This window comes from Cervus elaphus, chromosome 22, assembly GCF_910594005.1.
Source record: "Cervus elaphus chromosome 22, mCerEla1.1, whole genome shotgun sequence".
NCBI lineage: Eukaryota > Metazoa > Chordata > Mammalia > Artiodactyla > Cervidae > Cervus > Cervus elaphus.
In genome coordinates, this window is record NC_057836.1 from 59,683,540 (window position 1) to 59,693,547 (window position 10,008).

General features: G+C 34.5%; 2 pseudogenes; both read left to right on the plus strand.

Annotated features, from left to right (window-relative positions):
- The first annotated feature begins 2,824 nt into the window (after positions 1–2,824).
- LOC122680012 lies at positions 2,825–3,792 on the plus strand (annotated as a pseudogene).
- Positions 3,793–8,603: 4,811 nt separating this feature from the next.
- Positions 8,604–9,469, plus strand: LOC122680013 (annotated as a pseudogene).
- The last annotated feature ends 539 nt before the right edge of the window (positions 9,470–10,008 follow it).

Below are 10,008 nucleotides of genomic sequence, written 5' to 3' on the forward strand. Positions count from 1 at the left end.
CATATTGCTGAAGCCTGGCATGGAGAATTTTGAGCATTACTTTACTAGCCTGTGAGATGAGTGTAATTGTGTGGTAGTTTGAGCATTCTTTAGGATTGCCTTTCTTAGGGATTGGAATGAAAACTGACCTTTTCCAGTCCTATGGCCACTGCTAAGTTTTCCAAATTTGCTGGATGTTGAGAGCAGCACTTTAACAGCATCATCTTTCAGGATTTGAAATAGCTCAACTGGAATTCCATCACATCCACTAGTGTTGTTTGAAGTGACGCTTTCTAAGGCCCACTTGACTTCACATTCCAGGATGTCTGGCTCTAGGTCAGTGATCACACTATTGTGATTATCTGGGTCGTGAAGATCTTTTATGTACAGTTCTTCTGTGTATTCTTGCCACCTCTTCTTAATACCTTCTGCTTCTGTTAGGTCCATACCATTTCTATCCTTTATCGAACCCATCTTTGCCTGAAATATTCCCTTGGTATCTCCAATTTTCTTGAAGAGATCTCTAGTCTTTCCCATTCTGTTGGTTTCCTCTGTTTCTTTGCATTGATTGCTAAGGAAGGCTTTCTTATCTCTCCTGGCTATTATTTGGAACTCTGTATTCAAATGGGTCTATCTTTCCTTTGCTCCTTTGCTTTTCGCTTCTCTTCATTTTACAGCTATTTGTAAGGCCTCCTCAGACAACCATTTGGCCTTTTTGCATTTATTTTCCATGGGGATGGCCTTGATCCCTGTCTCCTGTACAATGTCACGAACCTCCATCCATAGTTCATCAGGCTATCTATCAGATCTAGTCCCTTAAATCTATTCCTCACTTCCAGTGTATATTCGTAAGGGATTTGATTTAGTTCGTACCTGGATGGTCTGGTGGTTATCCCTACTCCCTTCAGTTTAAGTCTGAATTTGGCAGTAAGGAGTTCATGATCTGAGCCACAGTCAGTTCCAGGTCTTGTTTTTGCTGACTCTATAGAGCGTCTCCACCTTTGTCTGCAAAGAATATAATCAATCTGATTTCGGTGTTGACCATCTGGTGATGTCCATGTGTAGAGTCTCCTCTTGTGTTGTTGGAAGAGGGTGTTTGCTATGACCAGTGAGTTCTCTTGGCAAAACTCTATTAGCCTTTGCCCTGCTTCATTCTGTACTCCAAGGCCAAATTTGCCTGTTATTCCAGGTGTTTTTTGACTTCCTACTTTTGCATTCCAGTCCCCTAAAATGAAAAGGACAATTTTTTTTTGGTGTTAGTTCTAAAAGGTCTTGTAGGTCTTCATAGAACCATTTAACTTCAGCTTCTTCAGTGTTACTGGTTGGGGCATAGTAATGTATAAAATAATATATCTAGGTGTATACATACAGATATCAACAATAGCTAACTGTTTACTATGTATGATCATACATGTATTTTCTTTGTGGATATTTATTTTTAAAATTAAAGTCATAAAAACTAATAAATAAGGAAAAGTGTCCCCTATAATTAAAAGGGTCTATGATGAAGTTCATGTTTATTTCTGTCTCTAAGAAAACTGTCCCTATTGTTCCTTCAGGAGTATTTCTTTCCCCCAAAGTTAATTACATGCTAAATTCCTTAATGACTTTTGAACCAGTCATCAAGGACCTAAGTGTTTATTCACTTAGTTATGGTGCATTAAAAAAATGATAGTATTTCAAAGGAATCATATCATCATACTCTCTAAAAACCAGAGTGAGATCTTGTACATGCCAGCGTTTTTACTTAGAGTACAAGTCAACATTGCTAGATTTCAGTGGGACAAAAATCTTGAGGAAATCTCTAAATGTTTTAGAGACAGAAAACTTGGGAATCTTTGCCTGTGAATGTGTGAGTGTTGTTTCCTAAAAAAACAGTGATTGGCAATGTACCTACCTATTTTTACTCCTTTTAATTTGACACATTCCTGCTCAGCTACCGTCACCTTGAGGAATTTGGGAGTGAAATGCGTATCTGAAGCTATGATTACCAGAAGAATAAGTATGTTCATCTTGGTCATTTATCCTCAACTTATCAGAATGATAGACTGACGCTTGCCTCTGAAAGCTAAGATGATTTCATATTTTCTGAAAAGATCTTTTAACAAAGTTAAGACAAGTAATGAAATAAATACATGAAAAGCATGTTGGCCTGCTTATGCATTGGTAAAACTAAATTATCTCAATGTAACATTATTTTTTGAACATCCAAAGCAAACTTTCTTGGTATCCCATGTACATGTGAGAAAATACAGAGAGACAAACATACATGGTAGATGTGTCTTGAGCTCTAACATTTTAGAGCAAAATCTTGGTAAGTGAGAAGAAACAAAATAGTGAGTTAAAAGTGAATGATTCATATCAATGTATGACAAAACCCACTGAAATGTTGTGAAGTAATTAGCCTCCAACTAATAAAAAAAAAAAAAAGGGAATTGAAGAATAATTGGGAAAAAAAGGTCTATCAGACTACCAGTGAAATCACCTACATCAACGATCTCTTCTGCTTCAATGGCTGAGACAGAATTAAACAAGTGTATTGCAATGTAAGATAAACTGAAAAAATAATTTGAGAATGTGGAAAGAGTTATAAAAATAAGTTCTCTCATATAGTAAAAGCAATTTTGAGAAAACATTCCCTTAATCAACCATGGAATACATATCAGTTCGAGGTGAAGATAGATATCTGTTCACAATTCATTGTTAAGTTAAGGATGAAAATCTCTGCAAACCGCTTTACGAGAAGTTGCTTGGCTAATACCCATTGATGACATGATTTTGGTACCAGTTTTTCAATATTAATCTCAATTTTATAAACAGACTGGGCTGAAGTCAGGAGCCTGTGATGAGAAACCATACAAGACTAACAACATTCATCCTGACGGGATTGACCGATGACCCACAATTCCAAGTTCTGCTATTTATATTTCTGCTTGAGTTACACTCAAACTGTATGTATGTTGAGTGTAACTAGCAATCTGACAATCATCTCCCTCACCTTAGTGAATTCACAGCTTAAATCTGCCATGTACTTTTTCCTCCAAAATTTCTCTTTCTTAGAGATCTCATTCACTACCATCTGTATTCCCAGATTCCTTTATAGCATGTCTACTGGAGACAAGACCATTACTTACAATGCTTGTGCTAGTCAACTACTTTTTGTCAACATTTTTGGAGCAACTAAATTTTTTCTCCTGGCCTTCATGTCCTATGACCACTATGTGGCCACCTACAAACCATTGCATTATGTCACCATCATGAGCAGCAAAGTCTGCAGAAGGTTTGTCCTCAGCTGCTGGGCTGGAGGGCTGTTTATCACAACCCTCCCCAATTAGTCTAGGCTTAAATCTGGAGTTCTGTGATTCTAACGTCATTGATCATTTTCACTGTGATGTGTCTCTTATCTTCAAGATCTCTTGTTCAAACACATGATTCATAGAGCAGATGGTTATAGCCTGTGCTGTGATGACCTTCATCATGACCCTTGTATGTGTAGTTCTTTCCTACATAATCATCATAAATACAATCCTAAAATTTCCCTCTGCCCAGCAAAGGAAAAAGGCTTTTTTCACTTATTCTTCCCACATGATTGTTGTATCCATCACCTATGGCAGCCTCACTTTCATTCACATTAAACCTTCAGCAAAAGAAGTGCACATTAATAAAGGTGTGTCAGTGCTCACCGCTTCCATTGCCGCAATGCTAAACCCCTTTATATACACCCTGAGGAACAAGCAAGTGAAGCAAGCATGCAATGAATAAATCAAAAGAATTGCATTTTTCTCAAAGAAAATTGCATTTTCTCAAAATTGAAATTGCAGATTCAGGATATCAGGACAGTTTGGTGCCATGTTTAGTGTAGGATGAGAGCTGATCAACAAACTATTCTGATGTACAATAAATACAAAAATAGAAAGTAAACTTTATATACTTTAAAAGCAAAGTGACAAAATTATTAGTGAATCTAACAATAAAAATTTTGAACCAGTATGTTATGCCATTTTATATTTTTGCTGTTTTTACAAAAATATGACTATGCATCACATTGAAGGTAAATGCTGGTACTTCACCATAAATAGTTCTGGAAACACTAGATTAATCGGTCTTAAGTTTCTAAATGATTCTGTATCTTTGTGGTCATCACAGTAGTCACAGTAAGTACCTAAAAGCATTTTTGGCTCTTCAGCCTTAACAGATCATAACTAGTTCATTTCCTCCCCTGTTGCAAAATATATGTGCAAGGTACCATCTCTCATTAAAGAGATTGTCCAGAAAAACAAGCAGAATTATACCTTCAGACCAGTGTCACCTATTCAACAAACAGTTCAACTATACAAGTGCATGAGAGATGATGATAATGATAGAGAACAAGAGAGAGATGTTGTCATCTGCGTAACTATCAGGACCATTATTCAAATATTAGTATAAGAAGACTTGTTAAAATTTTGAGAATTCTCATTACACAAAAAAAATTCTGTTATTATATATGGTGACAGATATTAATTACACTTACTGTGGTGATCACTTCACATTATAACAAATGTCAAATCATCATGTTGTACACCTGAAACTAGTGCAAGGTTTTTATCTCAATTATACCTCAATGAAAAGTGATTTGCATATACAAACTACTATGTATATTGGGTTAGCCAAATTGGTTCTTTGGGTTTTTCCATAGGATAATAATAAAATAAACAACAAGGTCATAATATAAGCATAGGGAACTATATCCAATATTCTGTAACAAGCTATAATGGAAAAGAATATGAAAAACAATATATATATGTATGTATAATTGCATCATTTTGCTGTACACTTGAAACTAACACAACTTTGCAAACCAACTGTACTTCAATAAAAAAAAATTTTAATGTTTGCTAAAAATAAAAAAAATGTAGTCCATGTAAAAAATAAATGTACTTTGTTATCAAAGAGGAAGACTAACATTCCAGAACTGAAGGTAGCTTCTTGAATGGAAATTTATAATAAAAATTGAAATTAAAAAAAAAAAAACTTTTAGGAAAAGGCAGATTAAGTACTGAAATATATACTGAAACACCAGTTATAAAGGTAGGTCTTGCACAAAGACCAAATTTCAATAAAACTCAACTGAAAAAATTGATGGAAAACTCAAGTTATTTATTGATCAGAGGTCAGTAATGTACAGTGAGAAAGAATAAAAAAGATGAACCTTCATATGAGTTCTCAAGGAAAATTAATACTCTTAGATATTAAGTTCTTCATTACCTTTCATATTTCTCTCCCTAGTCCTCTGTGTCTGAGCATATAGAATACATTTGTCTCTGTAGTATTTTATTTATAGATCCTTGTTTATTCTTGAAATATTTTCTTCAGTCTTTGCACTGTCCTTTAGATAAATCCTGTTCATCCTTCATATCTCAACATAATGTCACTGCCTTGGGAAATCAGTCCTCGGCCTCTTCCCAAATCACCCTTTCTCCCCATTTTCCCCACCCTTTATCCCACTCCCCCACATCCTGCTCTTTCTATTCTTCTTTATTCCTCTCAATGAAAGAAAAACCATTTTTGCCTAACACTTGGCATGCTTGCAGCCTTTATGGTCACAATATTCACTTTTCCTCTCTGCTTCAGTTTACTTAACTTTTATTGTTACAACTAAGTTGTTTTTTTTTTTTTAATTCTTCATTCCCTACAATTCTATTACTGTCACCCAGTAAATTTCTCATTTCAGGTATTGTATTTCATTTCTCAGAGCTAACCCTTTGGTTTGTGTGTATTTCTGAAGAAGAAATTTCTCTTCTGGAATATTTAGCTAGAGTACAAAAATATTTACTAAAATAATACTCTCCAAAAATTACAAAAAAAGGAATTTTTTAAAATTAATATATAAATTTGTTGTATCAAATATATAGTTGTATGGGCTTCCCTTGTGGCTCAGCTGGTAATGAACCTGCCTGCAATGCTGGAGCCCTGGGTTCAATCCCTGGGTTGGGAAGATCCCCTGGAGAAGGGAAAGGCTACCCACTCCAGTATTCTGGCCTGGAGAATTCCATGGACTGTATAATCCATGGGATCACAAAGAGTTGGACAAGACTGAGCAGCTTTCACTGAGTCTCACCCTGCTTATATATATATATATATTCATTTTGATAATGTGAAAATACAAAGTTATACATTTATACAATGTGCTTATAAATTTTGGTTTGATATTATAGTAACAAAATATTATATATTAAATTTAATTAAAGCTGAAGTGTTAAATAGATCTCTAAAACTGATATACATTTGTATTTACAATTGTTTCAGCAAATTATACAGGTGATGATTGTTGTTCGTATATTTGTAAATATTACATATAATATATTCAGATAAAGTTGCTGATTTATAATCTGAGAAGATCTTTTCCAAAGTATTTACATTAGTTATCTCCAGATTATGATACTATGTACATTTTATCTGATTAACTTTTCAAAATAATTTTATTATTCATACAAAAGGTAAATTCAATAGAAAATTGAGTTTCCCAGGTGGCACAGTGGTAAAGAATCTGCCTGCCAATGCCAAAGACATAGAAGACGAGAGTTCAATCCCTGGGTTGGAAAGATCCCCTGGAATAGTAAATGGCAAACCACCAAAATATTCTTGCAGGGAAAATTACAAAGATTGAGGAGCCTGGCAGACTACAAGTCCATGGAGTCACAAAGAGTTGGACACAACCGAGCACCACCACCAAAAGAAAATTAGGGCTCTTTGATCTTCAGAGTAATTTGAATGACATAATAAATATTTACAGTAGTGCATCATCTCACTCTTGCTCCTTGTGCTCCAGTCTCTAAGCTGTTTCTACTTATTTCTTCTGAGGATACTCCTCAGAGTTGCATGTTTTAGGCTTTTTGCCAGCACTATGACACAAAAGATTCCATGATTTCATTGAACCTGGATCTCTAAGGACCCTTCTATTAATTCATTAAGTTGTAAGTCTGCTAAATAAAAAAAAAACACCAGTCTTGTTAATGTATAAACCTCTCTCTCCAGAAAGAATGTCAAGACTTTCAAAATCTGAGAGACTCCTTGGTAATTCTCAATCTTAGAATTGCCTTTTATTTTCAGCTATAAGCAATAAAAGAAAATACTTTTTAGGTTTGGTACATCTATCATTTATGCAGAAAATTTTATAATATTTGATGATGAATAGCAGAAATAATTATGCATTTCAAGCTGCACATTAATATAGAGTGAAATTATGAGCAATAGACAACAGAAAGACACATATTTTAACCTTAAGAGCTTATGTTGCTAAGCATTCACTTGAAGTTATGATTGACTGGCAAAAAAGTATATAGTTGTTTTTTTTTTAAATTTTTCAGTGCCTTTGTAAGATATATCCATAAATTCCTATGTAAAAAATGCTTTATATTCATCTTTATCAACTAAGAGCTATTAATGTAAATTTTGACATTTCATAATGAAACTAAATATTATAAGATATAGATCATTTTTAAATAATTAACTTTGAAAAGATAAAAATCATGGGACAGTTTGATTTTTATGCATTAGTTGGTATAGTATGAGAGATATTAAGACAATAAATTCCTACTTTATCCTCAATCATAACATAAAAAATATATATGCACACAAGAAGATCACCACTCCTATGTAAAACACAGTGTGATGATTTATCATCTCATTTGGCATCCCTCCTTCAATACAAATACTTATTCTTGAGAATATTAAAGTAAACAGAAATGAACATAAGGTCGATTACCTTCTCAATACTTGATTTGTAACACCTAGGAGAAACTGAGTTTCATTGGTGAACTTTAATTTTGAAAAAGAACACGTTATTCCAGAACACTGAAAACTGCCTGGAATGTGAAAAGCTGAGTTCACTAGCACAGTGATGCCCTAAGTGTCCACGACTAAGAGAAGGGGAAGAAAGTTTTAACTGTTGAGTGTTTTCACACCATCCCAAATTCACCTAACATTGGACCCAGGGAAGCCCCTAATTTGGGGGAAAGCTTTCAGTCCTCAAGCAAAGAATGAAATCAAAACTGTTTCTTTCTGTCTAGCAGTGTTTGTAAAATGTAAAGCTTACTTGGGGACATTATAAAGTTTTTTGTTAGATTTGAGCCTGCTCTCAGATGAGTATGAAGAATATTTTTTAAATAAAGACAGTAAAATGTAAAATTACATAAAATAACTCCATTATGCAGGGTAATTTCCTAATAGTTTGTTAACATAGGGAAATCCAAGCCCTGGAGGCACTGAATGAAGGCTGAAAACAGTTGAAGTTGGTGTCTTTGTAATAGATGAAAGCTGAGGAATAACCTTAGGAAAATTATCCAAGTATTATAAAGTATTTGACCACTAGTTTCCACAACTCATGAATAGACAGACTAAGCCAAAAGTATTAGGAACAAAGATAAAATTATCTGATTGAAAGATGAAGTAAGAATGAAAATACAGTAACTATTTATATATACAATAAAATACTACTCATGGATAAGATATTCACTTCAAGACAGTCAAGTCAGTTTGCCTTTCATTTACAGCCAGTGTTGAGCACTTATTTTGGCTTCATTACACTCTTTTCAAGTATCTCTGCATTTTTCCTGATGACTGGGCAAAAGCAGAAATCCTTGATGAGGAACCACACAATAACAACATTCATCCTGCTGGGACTGACTGATGACCCAAGAATGAAAGTTCTAGCTTTCATCTTTCTTTTTTTCACCTACATGTTGAGTGTAGCTGGGAACCTGACCATTATCTCCCTCACCCTCACGGATGGCCATCTCAGGACAGCCATGTACTTATTTCTCCAAATTTCTCTTTCTTGGAAATCTCATTCACAACTGCCTGTATTCCCAGATTTCTGTACAACATATCAACTGGTGACAAGGTCATTACCTACACTGCTTGTGCTGTTCAAGTATTTTTTACTTACCTTTTTGGGATAACAGAATTTTTTCTTCTAGCCACTATGTCCTTTGACCGCTATGTGGCCATTTGCAAACCCCTGCATTATGTGACCATCATGAATAACAGAGTCTGCCACAGGCTTATCATCAGCTGCTGGATGGCTGGCTTGTTAATCATCATTCCCCCACTTAGCCTGGGCCTCAATCTGGAATTCTGTGACTCTAATGTCATTGATCATTTTTTCTGTGATGCCACTCCCCTCCTAAAGATATCATGCTCAGACACATGGTTCATAGAGAGAATGATTCTGGTGTGTGCTGTCTTGACTTTCATCATGACTCTTGTGTGTGTGGTTCTGTCCTACATGTATATCATCACGACAATTCTAAGATTCTCTTCTTCTCAGCAAAGGAAAAAAGCCTTTTCAACTTGTTCTTCCCACATAGTTGTAGTTTCCATCACTTATGGCAGCTGTATCTTCATCTGTATCAAACCTTCATCCAAGAAAGACATGGCTCTTAACAGAGGAGTTTCTCTGCTCATATCTTCTATTTCACCCATACCTGGAAAATTATCAATAGTTTAATAATTATTATTTTGATTGTTTAGATTATCTTATAACAAAAAGATATTGAAAATAGAATAGCATATGTCTGTGATCCTACACTAAGTGCTGCATAGGGTGAAGATGAGTGAACAAACATATTTAAAAATATACCCAAGCAGAATGAATGTAAACACCACAAAGATATGTAATATGCAATCTCAGCAGTCACATGATGAAAAAAATTAGAAATGGTGTAATAACATGAACATAACCCTATTAATGCACATTCAATGGAATGGAGAATTAAAACATAATGTATCCAACCACAAAAGGATAAGTTTGAGCATTTTTACCCATCAGATAAAACATAAATAGAAGGAGAAAAACAAATTCTCTAACGTAATTTAAACTCTCATTATAACAGCAAACAAGTAGAGTTTTTAAAGCCCACAGATCAGATGTAAAATTCAGATTCTTTAAAGTTAAAATATATCTTTTAAAATAAGTCAAATGTCAATTAACAATAGATTAAAATTTTGAGACCGAAATTACAGCATACCTGGCAAACAATGGCATGC